The sequence below is a fragment of the Polypterus senegalus genome, chromosome 2 (genome assembly GCF_016835505.1).
Source record: "Polypterus senegalus isolate Bchr_013 chromosome 2, ASM1683550v1, whole genome shotgun sequence".
Taxonomy (NCBI): Eukaryota; Metazoa; Chordata; class Cladistia; order Polypteriformes; family Polypteridae; genus Polypterus; species Polypterus senegalus.
In genome coordinates, this window is record NC_053155.1 from 84,660,457 (window position 1) to 84,677,324 (window position 16,868).

Here is a 16,868-nt window from a genome sequence, read left to right on the forward strand (position 1 = left end):
TGACATCAGAGATAGAATTGCTGTCAGTAATTCCATTTTGTAGAAGGATGGAGAGACAAGGCATTAGACAACAGCATCATCCCCTGGTTTGGCAGATTATGTAAGTTTTAGTGAGTTTAGTTGAGTTTAGAATTTGGTGAGTGATATAATCTATTCTTTCATTTTGATTTGTAGTTTGTACTCTAACTAGAATACTATTAATAGTATTTCTGAGGTGTCAATGATAGATTGGCCATCTAGCTTTGTGAAGAGAATTACTTTTGTTCTGTTTTGTCAATTGCATTTTTAACACCCATTGCACACCCATCCTACCTGGAAAAGGGTCTCTCTCTGAATTGCCTTTCCCAGGATTTTTTTGTAGTTTTTTTTTTCTTATCTCTTAGGGAGTCAGGACTGGGGGCTGTCAAAAAATAGGGCCTATTAAAGCCCATTTCAGTATGCGTTGTGTGATTTTGGGTTTTATAAAAAAAATTGTTGTTGTTGTTATTACCAACAACAGAGCCTTTAGGCTGCGTCCAATGTGCACATGAAACAGAAGTAGGAACTGAATTAAGAACAATGTTGCGTGATATTTTTCCTGTGATAAGAGATAATCTTATAGCAATAAACACTTCATTTTTGATATCACAAAATGTTGATATTTATTATGTTATGTAGATTTTTGACAAAAATAAGGTAAAGATAAAAATGTAAACAGGAAAGATTCAACATCCTACCATGTTCCCTAATCTACAGCTACCATAGATCAGCACTAAGATACCTCTTTCTGACTATTAAATGAGAAACATCATTTCTGATTTTTTATTTTTCTTGGTCCTAAGGGCCACAAGACCGATCACTTAACGAAGACCTTTTTCCTTAGTTTGCCTGCAGATTGTCAAGAATATCTTGTCAGTCATCAAATGATTTAATCATGAACATGTATCTTATGAATAATGTAATAAATAAATTTCACTTAAGTTCGGAAAATTGCCCCGTATAATGTCCGTCGGACGTGATGAAAATTTGAATGAAATATGATCAAAAAACCAAAGCATTTGACAGAATACAGTGCTGCAATTAGGATTTATATATAGAAAAATGGTGACAGTATGTGATTTGGCAGGAAGTTACCTCAATACAGGAAGGCGGAAGTGATGTCATCATTGCAGAATCGGAAGTGGTGTCATCAATAAGGAGCCAGAAGTGACATCATCATGGCAGAGGTGGAAAATTGCATCATCATTAGGAGTCAGAAGTAATGCCATTACGGTGGGACCAGACGTGAAGTCATCCATGGGAAGCAGAAGCAGGATTGTGGTGGAGTGGCCATTTTGAGAAAGAGGAAGTACTGAAGGTAAGTGCATGGGATTGTTATTTTTCTTCGAGTCTGTTAAGAGAGAGAGAGGCGTTAGTACCCAAAATCAACCCTTCGTCTCGTGGTAGATCACTCACCTTAGGGCTTGTTGGTTGCCTCTAAGCGCACGTGTGTGACAATAGGTAGGTATTGTGGCCATAAGGAGACGCCAGAGAACGCCAAACCACAGACACAGTAAAGTACTTAGTAAAGGATTTTATATTCTTTTCTGAAGCACCTCTCCAACTCTCCTTCCAATAATAAGCAACAAATAAAATTATAAACACAATATGACTCCAAGAGCCATGGAAGCGAGTGCCTTTTAAGGTGAACCAGGGACTACTTCTGGTGACATTACGTGGCAAGTTGGAAGCACTTCTGGGCTACATGAAAGTCAGGGAGATCCTCTCCTGGCAGCACCTTCTACCGTCCCTTCGGGAACCCTACAGTGCTACACTTCCAGACTCCAACTCTTATGTAGCCCTACTGGTATCCAGACTGGGACCCTAAATGAGGGATACTGCCACCTAGAATGGTGGGGGGATGAATTGTTTCCCTGCTTGTTCTTGATGTTTTTGGGCATCCCATCCCATTAGAACAGGAATCATAATGTGTCCCGGTCAGGTATTGCCCTCACTTATTTTATCCTTTCGTTATGGCATCCCAGCTGAGTAAATAATTCACCTCCATCCTAGGCTGGATTCCCACTCATCCTCTGGGGCATCTACAATATATAAAATACACTCACTTTTTATTTAACTTCAGTTCTTGCTGAACATCTAGTGCTTTTGGTTTAATATTCAGCTCTGTAGTGGAAAAAGTAGGTTCCACAATTGGATGGATGAATGGCTGTTTCTAGTTGATCTGTATCACTTTATGACATGCCTGCTAATTCCAGATCCTAGAGAACAGCAACTGCATGTAGTTGACTCTAATGTTTGGAATGTACAGAGCTGTGGGTTTTTACCCATTCCACGGTAAATCATTTTTTGAACATTTTTTTTAACTTTGATTGATTGCCTTTACTGGAAAGAACTGTAGTGATTTACATAAACATTTATTCTTTGAGGATGTATAAATTGCTGTAAGTAAAAAAGTAGAATGAAAAGGATTCACTTGCCGTCAAGGTAAAAATGTCACATTGAATTTGTCACAATTTTATAGACATCCAAAGTTAACTTCTTTTTTCATGTTTTTACAATTGCCTTCAGATATTTCAGCAGAAAAAGTTTTCCAGTGTTTTCAGATCAGTACATAACACTACTCCATTACTGAGGGTAGTTTATAAGAGCAGACAGTGATTATCCTTAAAGTATTTCAATCTGTGGCCTAACCTTGCTATCCTTAAATGTATTAGAGGTATGAAGTTGTTAAAGTGTTCCCAGAGTACCTATAGCTTTTTATCCTGAAAATAGTAGATGCTTCTATTACTTTCCAGGTAAACATTTGTACTTATAAACCAATTCTGTAGTATTATATAATATTTTGTTTCTTGCCTTTTTTCTTTCCACAAACAAGCTAAGAGATGAGTTGTATGAATGAATTCAGTTCAATTCAATTTATTCTTAAACGGTTATTTTTACTAAAGCCAAGCTCAGTGCATATATAATACAAAGATTTTCAATAATAAAACACTACAAAGAAGCAACAAAAACAGGCAACACTTATGTATCTAATGCCTCAGTTGTTCCCAAGGGAAATGTTACAATGACACCAAATTCTGGCTCACAAAAGAAATGACACGTTGGCAGCAGAAGAGAAAAAAAAATCTGTTTGAGTGTATCCTTCAGAAGTCTTCACAGCCTTGGCCAGTTGGTGGCCATCCTAATTCTATGCTCTCCATATTTTACTGCACATACTGTAATAAAATTAAATGACAGTTTGGTGCTATGATTCTAACTGTAGAAACAAAAAGATCCCAAGCACTCTGATTTTTCATTCTGTGATGAGCAGTAAAAGCTTTGTTGTGGTAGCAGTGTTAAAAGTGATAAAGCAGGAAAATGAGACAAAGTTATTGATGAATATTATCACAATTGTATTTAAGAGAAAGTTTTTATTTATTTTTGCAGTATAAGAGCTTAATAAGTAACTCAAATAAAGGCATTCAATCCTGAAATAATGCTTTTTCAGCCCAAATGTAAATACTGAGATTAATAGCATCCTTTGCACTGGCAGGCAGTATATTCCGGTGTTTGGGAGGCCAATAGTTAAAGGCTCTGCACTATTCAAATTTGCTATTATATAAATTTAGTTCCATCTTATTTTCTCTTTGATATTTAATTCTATATTAATGAACTAGATGGTGGGTGAATAAATGAATGATTGATGTAGCATGTAGGTTGGTCAAAGCTACCGATTTTTGTGTTGTTCTCCCTAGTGAATCCCCTTTTCATGATGAAACTTTTGAAACTAACTGAATCTTAATTTGATTTAATTGTAATATACAAAAAGTGATCAAACTATTATCAAAGCCTGTGTATCTTGATATCCATCTAATCAGTTAATTATAAGGCAGCTGCACAATGCATATGTAGTAATCATGCAGATAAATGTCAGGAGCTTCAATTAATGTTCACATGGGAAAAATGTGATCTCAGTGATTTTAACCATGGCTTGATTGTTGGTGCTAGAAGGGCTAGTTTGAGTATTTTGGTAACTACTGATCTCCTAGGATTTACTGGCACAACAGTCTCTAGAGTTTACTCAGAATGGTGCCATGAGTGCCAGCCTTGCAGACAAAAGCACCTTCTTGATGAGAGAGGTCAGTGGGGAGTGGCCAGACAGGTCTGAGCTGTCAGAAAAGCAACAGTAACTCAAATAACCACTCTGTACAACTAGAGTGAGTAGAAAAGCATCTTAGAATGCACAACTTATTGAACCCTGACCTGGATGGGCTACAACACCATGAGACCATGTTGGGCTTCAATCCGGTCAGATAAGAACAGAAAACTGGAGCTGCAGTAGGTGCAAGCCCACCAAATCTGGACAGTTGAAGACTGGAATAGTAAGATGGTAGGGTCAGAAAATGGTGCCAACAGCAAGAATCTATGCACCCAAATTGTCTTGTGTCAACATTCCAGGTGGCGGTGTAACGGTAATAGGAATGTTTTTGTTGCACCGTTTGGACCCATCAGTACCAATCAATCATCACTTGAAATCCATGGCCTGTTTGACCATTGTTGCTGACCATGTATATCCCTTCACAATATACCCACCATCAAATGGCTTCCAGCATTTTAATGCTCCATTCAACAAAGCAAAAGTGACCTCAAACTGTTTTCATGAATGTGGCAATGAGTTCAGTGTTCTTCAGTGACTTTGCTGGTCGCCATATCTAAATCTAACAAAACACCTTTGGGATGTAGTAGAATGGTAAATTTGCAGCATGAATGTGTAGCTGACAAATCTGCAGAAATTGCAATCTTGTTTCAAGATTTAAAAACATCTTTACAGAAAAAATACAAATTCTGAAAAATAGAAAGTGGAAACTAGAAAAAGTGAAGTGTGGTGTCATTTGAAAGCTGAAATACCCCTCTCCATCATTACATAATAGCCCATTAAATTGTATGAAATTGAATTAGGAGTTCAAGAAAGCCTGTTATACATTAAGGTGTTGCTGTGATGCAGCAGATCTTTGAGGAAAGAAAGTCGTACGCTGCAATATGATATCAAGGCATGAAGTGTTAACAGCAAAACAGGGTACATTAATTACAGATGTGAGTAAACAAATTATTTTATGTAGTTTTAAAAAATGTTGCATTGGTCCCACCACCAGCACAAAACAAAGGAGCTGAAATTCATTCACCTGTTTTGAAATAATTCATAGTCATTGGGTAGCTCCACCATACAAAACCACTTCCTAATGAAATTTTTTGAAATGCCTTATCTCTATAAATATAAAATCCAAAATCTGTCTGTCTGTATGTCTGACCGCTTTTCACAAGAGAACTACTTAACGGATTTAGATCTTTTTTTTTTTCTATAATTTGCTTGAACATTCCGGTTGATTTTGCAACTTCTCCACCAGTATCGTAGTTCGCTTGCAGGAGTGATTTATTCTCACTAATTTGAGACTGACGCTGCGGGCCAAGGGAGTGTGGAAGTGTGAATTCATGAGCTGGGGAGCTGGACGGGGCCCTCCTCACTCAGCCTACACATAAAGCAGGTCATACGCTAGACTTAGTAATTACCAAAGGACTAAAAGTTGATGTGAAGCAGGTAATTGATATTGGTCTTTTTTAATATTTAATATAGAACTATTGATAGAAAACATTCATGAGAAGCATATTGTTAAAAAAATGCTTCTTTGATTCATCAGCAGCTTTAAAACTTACAAACATTCTAAGCAATCAGTCCATTTATTGTGCTAATTATAATAGTGAGGATAATGTAAATAGTAAGGTGGAAAAATTTAATACTAAGGTGAGAGCTGCTGTTGACATAGTTGCACCTGAAACGACAGTTAAAAATCTTCTAGCATTGTTATACAATGGAAGACCCAAAGAGTGTATGATTTAAAGAGAACATGCCGTAGAGCTGAGCATACATGGAGAAAAACTAAACTAACTATCCACTATGAGATATTGAAGGTTAAAATAACACAATACAATAACACAGTCCATCTTGAGAGGTGCTGCTATTTCTCTAAGATTATAAATAAAAATGCTAGTAATCCCAGAATCTTATTCTCTACGATTGATCATCTGCTAAACCCAGGTAACGCAAAGGAATGCCTCCAAAATACTTCCAGTGAAACATGTGAGGCTATTGCTTTATTTTTCAATCAAAAAATTAATGATCTTAGAAATAATATAGTATATCTTCCCAACACTGCGGATCCTCCTAAGCCCCAGTACTCCGTTATAAACAAATTAAATTCTTTCACCAGGATAGATTTACCTGATTTACATAAAATAATTTCTCAACTGAGACCCTCCACTTGCGTCCTTGACCCAATACCAACAAGTTTTTTCAAAGAAGTATCAGGCGTGCTAATTGATAATACTCTTGACATTGTAAACTCGTCATTAGATACGTTAGTTAAACCCCTACTCAAGGAAAATAATCTTGACCCCTCTGCTTTTGAAAATTTTAGAACCATTTCTAACCTGCCTTTCTTAAGTAAACTTCTAGAGAAGGCAGTCATTATGCAGCTAAATGACCACCTCAATAAACATGCTATCTATAATAATAAAAGGCAACTCACTCACTGACTCATCACTAATTCTCCAACTTCCCATGTAGGTAGAAAGCTGAAATTTGGCAGGCTTATTCCTTACAGCTTACTTACAAAAGTTAAGCAAGTTGCATTTCGAAATTCTACACGTAACGGTCATAACAGTCGACAACGTCTGCCATGTTGAACTTTCTTATTTATGGCCCCATCTTCACGAAATTTGGTAGGCGGCTTCCCTGCGCTAACCGAAACCAATGTACATACTTATTTCGGTGGTATGACGCCACTGTCAGCTGCCATATTAAACTTTCCAGCGTCACTAATTCTCCAACTTCCCGTGTAGGTAGAAGGCTGAAATTTGGTACTTATTTCGGTGGTATGATGCCACTGTCGGCCACCATATTGAACTTTTAACGGAAACCAATGTCTGTACTTATTTCGTTGGTATGACACCACTGTTGGCCGCCATATTGAACTTTCCAACGTCACTAATTCTCCAACTTCCCGTGTAGGTAGAAGGCTGAAAGTTGGCAGGCTCATTCCTTACAGCTTACTTACAACAGTTAAGCAGGTTTCATTTCGAAATTCTACGCGTAACGGTCATAACGGTCAACAACGTCCGCCATGTTGAACTTTCTTATTTACAGCCCCATCTTCACGAAATTTGGTAGGTGGCTTCCCTGAGCTAACCGAAACCAATGTATGTACTTATTTCGGTGGTATGATGCCACTGTCGGCCGCCATATTGAACTTTTCAACAGTCTATGTTACTTATGGGCCCATCTTCAAGAAATTTGGTACACGGGTTCCCAACGCTAACTGAATCCTACTTACATACATATATACGTTCATAGCCTGCACCTCAGTCACCGTGTGAGGTGGCATTGGGTCCCCCATCCCAACACCTCCCACGTTATTGGCTGCCTGCCTATATAAGACCGTCCATCGCTCCGGTCTCTACATTCCCTTCCTTGCTTCGCCACGGGATTCACGTCTCCCTACTGATAACTACAGCCTTTTTGTTTAATTCTTGGCTTCTCCGCTGTTTTATTGTTTGTTTATTACAATTATAGTTATTGTATAGGTATTTTACACTTACTTTACATTGCTCGGGTACCCATTTCCTTTATCATTCCAACCCCCATTACCATGTCTATCGAGATGAACACTATCGATCAAATAACTATCACTTACCGAGTGGTTTCCATCCCCGGAGATAGCACCTACCTTTTCCATTCTCTTTGTTACATATTGCACGGCCATATCAGGCTCACTCTTGATATCCGGAGGAACATTCTGTCTTATGTATTGAATGACTGGGACAGGTTCAAGGTGTGGACTGATGACGGTACAGGAGATAATTATACTACACAGGAGCACTATAAGAGTGAAATGCTTAAGCCCTTCACCTATGGTTCTGCATGTGAGTTGATGGCTGCCGCTGAATTGTTCGGTTGTCGCTTTCAAGTGTACCGAAATGGCCAAATATTTTACACCTTTCGACAACCGCCAATGCCTCTTAAACATCTTAGATTCACAGGTGACGATTTCAGTAGTGGACACTTTGATGTTTATGAATGTTTAAACTCTCAAAAGTTGGATGTGATTGGAACACAACAAATCCTGCAAATACTGTCGTAATTGAAACAAACCATGAAACTCAAACCGATTATGACAGCAGCAATCCAAGCCGTGAGATTTGAGACAAGATTATTGTTCACATGGCCAACTGTAAGTTACATGCTCAAGAGTAAGCTCAGCGCACATCTTGGTCATGTTACAACCGGAGGGCCGAACTGACAACATGGTATACAAAGAGATCCTTAACAAATAATTATTGGCATATTTTCCCTCAGTTTAAAAAGGTTTAATTTTCTTCTTAATAAAAATTTTAATGCAGTACTTCGCCACTGCGAAGCGCGGGTATTTTGCTAGTTCTTGATAAATTTCAGTCAGGTTTTAGAACAAATCACAGCACAGAAACTGCACTCGTTAAAGTAGTAAATGACTTGCGGGTAAATGCAGACAGTGGCCATTTATCTGTTCTCATCCTCTTAGATCTTAGTGCAGCATTTGACACCATTGATCACAATATTCTTAGAAATCGCCTTAGTCAATGGGTGGGCCTCTCTGGCAGTGTCTTAAATTGGTTTGAATTCTACCTAGCAGGTAGAAAATTCTTTGTTAGTTGTGGTAATTACAAATCAAAGACACATGATATCCTATATGGTGTTTCACAAGGCTCTATCCTGGGTCCGCTGCTCATTTCAATCTACATGCTTCCGTTAGGTCAGATTATCTCGGGGCATAACGTGAGTTACCACAGCTATGCTGATGACATACAGCTGTATTTATCAATAGCACCAGATGACCCCAACTCTGTTGTTTCACTAATTCAATGTCTTACTTGTGTTTCTAACTGGATGAATAGTAATTTTCTCAAGCTAATTAAAGAGAAAACAGAAATTTTAGTGATTGGCAATAATAGATATAATGAGGTTATTATAAATAAACTTGGTATTTTAGGATTAAAAGTTAAGATGGAGGTAAAGAGCTTAGGGGTAACTGTTGACTGCAACCTGAATTTTAAATTACATATTAATCAGATCACTTGGACAGCATTTTTTCACTTAAGAAACATAGCAAAAGTTAGACCTCTTATATCACTGAAAGATGCTGAGAAATTAGTTCACGCTTTTGTTTTCAGTCGTCTAAATTACTGTAACGCACTCCTCTCAGGACTACCCAAAAAAGACATAAATCGTTTGCAACGAGTGCAGAATGCAGCTGCTAGAATCCTAACTAGGAAAAGAAAATCAGAGCACATTTCCCTAGTTTTGATGTCACTACACTGGTTACCTGTGTCATTTAGAATTGACTTTAAAATACTGCTTATGGTTTACAAAGCCTTAAATAATCTTGCTCCATCTTATATATTGGAATGCCTGACACCTTATATTCCAAATCGTAACCTTAGATCCTCAAATGAGTGTCTGCTTAGAATTCCAAGAGCTAACCTTAAAAGAAGTAGTGAGGCAGCCTTCTGCTGTTATGCACCTAAAATCTGGAATAGCCTGCCAATAGGAATTTGCCAGGCTGATACAGTGTAGCACTTTAAAACACTGCGAAAAACTCAATACTTTAATATAGCCCTCTCATATCTTCATTTTAATTTAATCCTTATACTCTGTATATTCAATTTATTATCACAACTATTCATGGTGACTCTAAAATCCGTAATAACCTCTACTCTTTCTTCTGGTTTTTTTTCCAGTTTTCTGTGGTGGCGACCCGCGCCACCACCACCTAATGAAAGCACTAGGATGTTCCTACATTGATGGATTAAAAGCCAGAAGTCTACATGACCATCATCATCTGGTCCTTCCATGAGAACCCTAAATACAAAGAGGACTGTTTCATTTATGTTAGGTAGAATGCCCAGAGGAGGCTGGGCGGTCTCATGGTCTGGAACCCCTGCAGATTTTATTTTTTCTCTCCAGCCATCTGGAGTTTTTTTTGTTTTTTCTGTCCTCCCTGGCCATTGGACCTTACTTTTATTCTATGTTAATTAGTGTTGTCTTATTTTAATTCATCATGTAAAGCACTTTGAGCTACATTATTTGTATGAAAATGTGTTATATAAATAAATGTTGTTGATGTTTGTGAAGTAATTATGACAGGGCCAAGCATCTAAAGCCTCCTAGATTGGCTATATCTGAATAGGTAAAATAAAGCATAACAATTGCAAGAACAAGTTACAGTTGTCATGCATATGTGACACCAGGCACACCTAAGGCAGGTGGTATCACCCCAGGATGAAAAGGGGTACCATCGCTAACAGTGTTTCCTTTTTTGCATCACAGCTTCAACAAACTGCCCCTTGAGGGCAATGGAGTCAGAGAAGCACCGCCGTTTCCAGTCTGTCAAGTATAAAAAAGTTTGATTAGCTGGAATAACTCCAAAAGAATTGTCTTTAAGAGTGCCACCAGTTGTAGCAGTATCATCAAGCACATGTTTTTCGTTTTTAACTTTTTTGTTCAGATTAAATAGAGTTTGCCCAGTTGGCACCCCAAAAATGTTTGGACTCATCCTGTCTCATCACTCATCCTGTTACAAAGTCTTACTGGTAGGATCCAATTCAAATTCTAAGGCAACTTAGAAGGCTCCTGTCTGTGTGCAATGCCACCACCTTTATCAGCTAGCAATACACCTCTGGGCATTTCTGCCCTCACCTGGCAGTCCCTTCCACCTGAAGCCACTTTGTTGGTGTATCTTCCCAGCCTTCTCCTGCTCCTTCACAAAGCCATCATTGACCCCAAAGATCTTGGGATCCCCCATGTTGATACAGTGACTATATAACAGAAGGTTAAGGGGGAAGTGGGGTGGTGGTTGGGAATGTTATGCCCAGAATTGTATCCTGTGCTTCTTTAAGAGTTAGAGTGTGTGCAAGTTGGGGAGAGGGTGAAAAAGGAGCTGAGCCATAAGGCAAAGCTCTCAATTTAACAGCCGATCTACGTTCCTACCCTCTCCTATGGTCATGAGCTAACTACCGTACTGACCGAAAGAATGAGATCGCGAATACAAGCGGCTGAAATGAGTTTCCTCCACAGGGTGTCTGGGCTTTCCCTTAAAGATAGGGTGAGAAGCTCAGTCATCCAGGAGGGACTCAGAGTAGAGCCGCTGCTTCTCCGCATCGAGAGGAATCGGATAAGGTGGCTCGGGCATCTGATCAGGATACCTCCTGGACGCCTCCCTGGTGAGGTGTTCCGGGCACGTCTAACTGGGAGGGAAAGACCCAAGACTCGCTGGAGGGACTATGTCTCTCGGCTGGCCTGGGAAAGCCTTGGGATTCTCCCGGAAGAGCTAGAAGAAGTTGCCGGGGAGAGGGAAATCTGGGCATCTCTGCTCAAGCTGTTGCCCCCACGACCCAATCTCGGATAAGCAGAAGAAGATGGATGGATGGTATGTTTAAAGGGGTGAAGGGGATTGTTGGAGAGAAAGAAGAAAAATAGAGAAGGTTTGGTTGGGAAAAGTGTTTAGCAAATATTCTGAGCATTCTTCAGAATACAACAGCCAGTGCTAGCATATCAGTATGTTTGTTATAACTAGTCTACTATTGAAATATTGTCTGTTTTATTTTCAGCATTTTACAGACTCATGTCACAGCTGGTTGATTTATATGCACCTATTTAATTTACATTTCTAAATTATTGAAACTATACTTTAAGTTAGTTTTTGTATGGTTGGCCTGGTATTTTTTAATTATGCACTTGTGATTTGTAACTCCACAGATGTGTCTGCCAAATCAATAAGCATACATAAATGCAAAAATAAAAACAATGCAATATAAATGTATTTCAAACATATAACACTATATCTGTTTTCATCAAATGTCGAAATGCATGGTAAATTCTGCCTATGTAAATTGTCTCATTCATCAATATAAATATTTGTTTGAAATGTTGCATAAATCAATGCATACGCTTGATTATACAGTAGCTCGATATCTACATGCTGAATAATGGGATTGCTCTTGGCAATCAAAACTGTAAAAAATGCTTTTGAAGGACAGATGTAACCAAGACACTGCAGTTACTCTTTTTTCGTGGAGTTGCACTGGCTGTTGACCTTCTCAGCAACTTAATGGCATGGAATTGGCTTCCAAAAATAAAAATAGGAAAAACAAAATGTATCCAGTACCTGCTGGTTGCATTTATTTTGACATTAACTCTTCATAGAAGAAGTGGCCTTACTAGAGACTTGTGCTGTAATGGGTCATACACTGCAGTAGGCACTGTCACTTTCAGAATTATACCAGGCAATGTCACCAATCAGGCTCTCAGTTGTTTTAACTGAAGAACAAATATGTCACTCCTCAGCTGCAGTGAATGGAGTTCCTCTGTGATATACGATATCATACATGTGAAGAAAAAAATCATGAAATATTTTTGTTGTGTCCAACTCTCAAAGGTTTTAAGGCTGTGTAATTTAAATTATGACAATAATAAACCATCTAAAAATGAGTTTTGCATATACTTAAACTTTGAATAACACATTGCCTCTTAAATATTTTATGTTTGTTCATGCTCTCAGTTTGTTGTGAGAAAGATATTACTTTTGAAGTAGAAAATTCACTAACATTATAATAATATGTAAACAATCAGTTCATTGATGCCTGCTTTCTGTCTCTGCAGAATCCCCATGTTAGTCAGCTTGCTCCTATTTTTACAGATATTTTCATTTAAGCAGGAAGACGCCCCCATCCTTCTTTAATATTCCCATATTAGTATTACTTCCAAAGACATCAACTATGTATTTCCCTAATTACTACAGGCAACCTCTATTATATCCTTCTAATGTGCATTTGGATGTATACCACTTTGCCTCTAGAGCAATTGATCAGTGAAGGGCACGGTGTCCCTGGGGTTTCATATTAGGCTTCAACCCTTTTTGTCTTTATTGTCTAGAGTAGTTCTTTTAATAAAATTATCCTTCTCTAATTGTTTGATAGACATTGGAATCAATCAGCTCTTACATGATTGTTTATTGATGGTGAAGCTGAAGGATACTCTCTATAAGCCTCTCACCCAAAGTTCAGGTGCTGTGCAAGGATTTGTCTTGTCATCCCTCCTTTATTCATTGCACAATAAATGACTTAATTTCACATACGGTTTCTGTAAGAATTGTCAAAGTCAATGATGACAGCACTCTTGTAGGGTTCATCTCAAATTATGATGAGTTTGCGTACAGAAACAAGATAATGAGGTTGTTCTTTTTTTGAAAGCAATGACCCCTTTTTACAAGCCTGTCATTGAAAGAGGTTTGACCTTCTCCATCACTCTTTGGTATGGCAATATGGCTAGACAGAGTAGGGCAGACTCTTTTTTAAATATCTATAAATATGTGTCATCAATTGCAAAATATATAGGGAACAGACAAGATAAGCAGTGTTGTTCCAAAAGTGTTGTGTTGGGGAAGTCCAACAAAGAGGTTCACAACCATTTCAAACATCTTATTGAACATTATGCAGGGAATATATGTACTTATTATATAATCCACTGTTAATCCTCACATAGCCAGAATTACATATCAGATGAAAACAATTCTTTTTCATCCAAGGTACCACAGGATAGGCTTCTTCAGGATCCTATAATCAATCTACAATAAACATATTTCAATACACAGTTTGCAAATGACATGTAATACAAATCATATAACGTAATATTATAAAATACTGTCAGACACGCAAGTATAAGACATGCCTTACAATGTGGGATCAGCTAAAATATGGGTAATAATCTCTTTTTCTGTTTGCCTTAGAGTGAAGAAAGATGACTTATCTAAAGGAACAATGATGTCTCCATAAAGATCACCTGACCCTTCAAGTTTCCATCCATATTGAGATTAGAACTCATATAAGATGCAAGTCTCAGAGAAGAGAGCATTCAGATTTACATCACTTGTGACTTTAAAAGTCTGCTCAACCTTTTGGTTTTTGCATTATACTGAGAACACCATCTTGTGACCCAACTCTTCTTTTTTGCCTTTGCAGTTGTCACACACTTGCGCATGGAAGGCAGATAAAGGGCTTGAGTAAGGGCAATTCTGAATCAGAACTGGATGTGGCAGAGTGCACTGACTCTTTTTCTCCCTTGCCTGTAGACCATTCATGGAAGATCCCACCTGGCCTTCTTGACGTCACTTCCGGGTCCGAGCCTATGGAAGAAGACCTTGCCGACTGTGGCCCCTATGATGTCACGTTCGGGCTCAGGCCTATAGTTGAAGACCCTTATGAGCCGGACCCCTTTGACCTCACTTCCTGTCTTGCCCTTTAAAAGCTTCCACCTTTACCCTATTCCCTCAGTTTCGTTTTGGACTCGGTTTTGTGCACATCAGTGCTGTTTATACTTTTGCAACTTTGCAGCCAGGATAACAAATATATGGGTGGCTGCCCCAAACCTTGTTATGACTCAGAGTGGAGTTTGTGACACAGTCTTTGATTTACAATACTACTAAACATAAGTCTACCGTACATATGCATGTCATAAACAAAGATAAAAGGTAATATGCTTATCTAATCTTTAAACAAACCATGAAACTTGAGACACAGTAGTAGTTACCATTTAAAACTGAAAGCCAAAGAGAATTAAATGTGAGAACAGCACCAACACGACTTTATAAAAATTTTATTTACGAAACAAAACATAATAGCAAAGCACAATTCAATCAAATGAAACAACATAGAAAATAAAATAGTATGTTCCAATGACACTTCAACAAAATCAGCAATCAATTGCATTGTCCGATGATTGCCAACATGAATTTATAAGAAGAAAGGTAGACTGTTCATTTTGTTTAGGTCAGCAGGCATCTTCTTAATCTTCTTAAGTATGAATATTTTTGACTAAATTCTTTAAAATATATTGTGATTAAGTGATTATCAAAACAGGTTCTAGTATTATTGTTGTATTTAGTGATTCAAGCATTTTACCTACAGAAACAAAGCACAAGATAAAGCAGCTGGAAAAGGACCATTTTTGAAGGCACAGTCTGCTTTTTCAACAAAAATAAGTTTTATGGCACATCATTAAGTTCAATGCACATTAGTGGCAGCTTATTCATATATCCTGTATTTATTTACTGAATATGTTTTTATATAAGAAAAAAAGTTAAAGGTTATTTCTATGCTGTAAAGATGTTTCAGCTGTATAGCCTTCATTAGGTGTACAGCCAAAACATTTTGCCTTTAACATACTTTCCTTTTCATCATGGAAATAACCTTTGGTTTACCTTTTTTCCTTTGCAGATTAACAGTGATGCAGCTGTACACTAACTCCATTTTATATATATATTGCCCTGCAATGGACTGGCGCAGTGTCCAGGTTTTATCCCTTGCCTTGTGCCTTGTTAGCTGGAATAGGCTGCAGCAAACCCCTGCTAACTGACAGTCAAAGACTGTTGACTGAACATACCAAGAAACCATATATTGATAACTACAGCTTTTGTTTTTGGTTTCAAAGTTGTGGGAGAAAAAGTAAGCCACAATAATAACACAGGAAGTCATTCAATTTAAGATGTGATTCAAACTCTAATAGAATTTGAATAATCTCATGAATTTTAAATGAGTTCTTATCATCTTAGGTACATAACAGAATGGGAAAAACAGGATGGCTTGTGCCATGTCCCTATATCCCATTTTTCATTTCTTTAAACAGTGGGTATTGTTACAGCACTGAGGCAGCTTGTTCCGGTTTTTCATAGACAGAAATATAATTTAAAACAATGGATATTATTATTGTTCTTTTTGGTTTGTTTTTTTTTCAAAATACTGAGGTGTTTTTTGTTTTTCTTATTAAATCAGAATTTTCAAAATGTTAAAGCTATGAGACTGCTAAGTTCTCAATCAGTGATCTAGGCTGATAACTGAATGTGTAATTTGTGGTATTTCAATCAGAGAGTGTTAGGACAAATGTAAAAAAGAATGGATTAGGTCCTTTCTTAATTAGAAAGGAAATCTACAAATGCAACCTCATCAATACTGTAATTTAAAGTTAATTTAAAGTTCACAATATATTCATTTAAAAATAAAAAAAGGTGTCAAAATATCAACAAGGCAATCCAAAAACAAGAAAATATCAATAAACCTTTCTCAAAAATGTAACATGTATTTCACTGAGTTTAATGATCGGGTATATACATATACATCTACACTCAAACCAATGGTTGTATATATATGTATATATATATATATATATATATATATATATATATATATATATATATATATATATATATATATATACGTGAAATTTAATACACGTGCATGCCCCTACAGCCCCACCCCGACTCACCCCAGAATTTTGCATATTTAAATATGCAAATCAATATAAATAGTCCCTTCCATTCAGTTCTTTGTTAAAAGACAGTGGCAAAAGCAAATGTAAAAAAAAAAAGAATTTCAGTGAATACGAAGTGGATAGAACAAAAAAAAATGTACTCTTTGTTGGCTTAAACAGTGGTATAAGCAAGAAATGAATGTTGATCGAGTGGTACAATGTGGCAGAAAGTAGCACAATGCCCAAAATAAAAAAGTAATCAGATATCAAAGTCAACGTAAAAAGACAAGTTGCAGCCGACTGTTTATTCTGTTTCAGACAATATTACAAATGCTGACCTCCATGCTGAGGAAACAATCCATGCAATGGTGGTGCTGCTGTGCCAGGCACATCTTTGGTGGTTGGCTGCACAAACAACTCTTCCTCAGAAACCACTTGGTAACCATCTGGGTGTGTGCTGATGGACAGTGTTCTGGAGTCAGAAAATGCAATTATGGATAATGTAAGAGATGTGGCCAAT

At 37.5% G+C, this 16,868-nt stretch overlaps 1 long non-coding RNA gene across 1 annotated transcript in view; it reads right to left on the bottom strand.

The window, feature by feature from the left end:
• Positions 1–1,170: 1,170 nt before the first annotated feature.
• Positions 1,171–16,868, bottom strand: part of LOC120524225 — a 49,437-nt gene continuing 33,739 nt past the window's right edge. The window contains exon 3 of the long non-coding RNA XR_005632778.1: positions 1,171–1,369. This is a non-coding gene — a long non-coding RNA (uncharacterized LOC120524225). The remainder of the gene's footprint in view (positions 1,370–16,868) is intronic.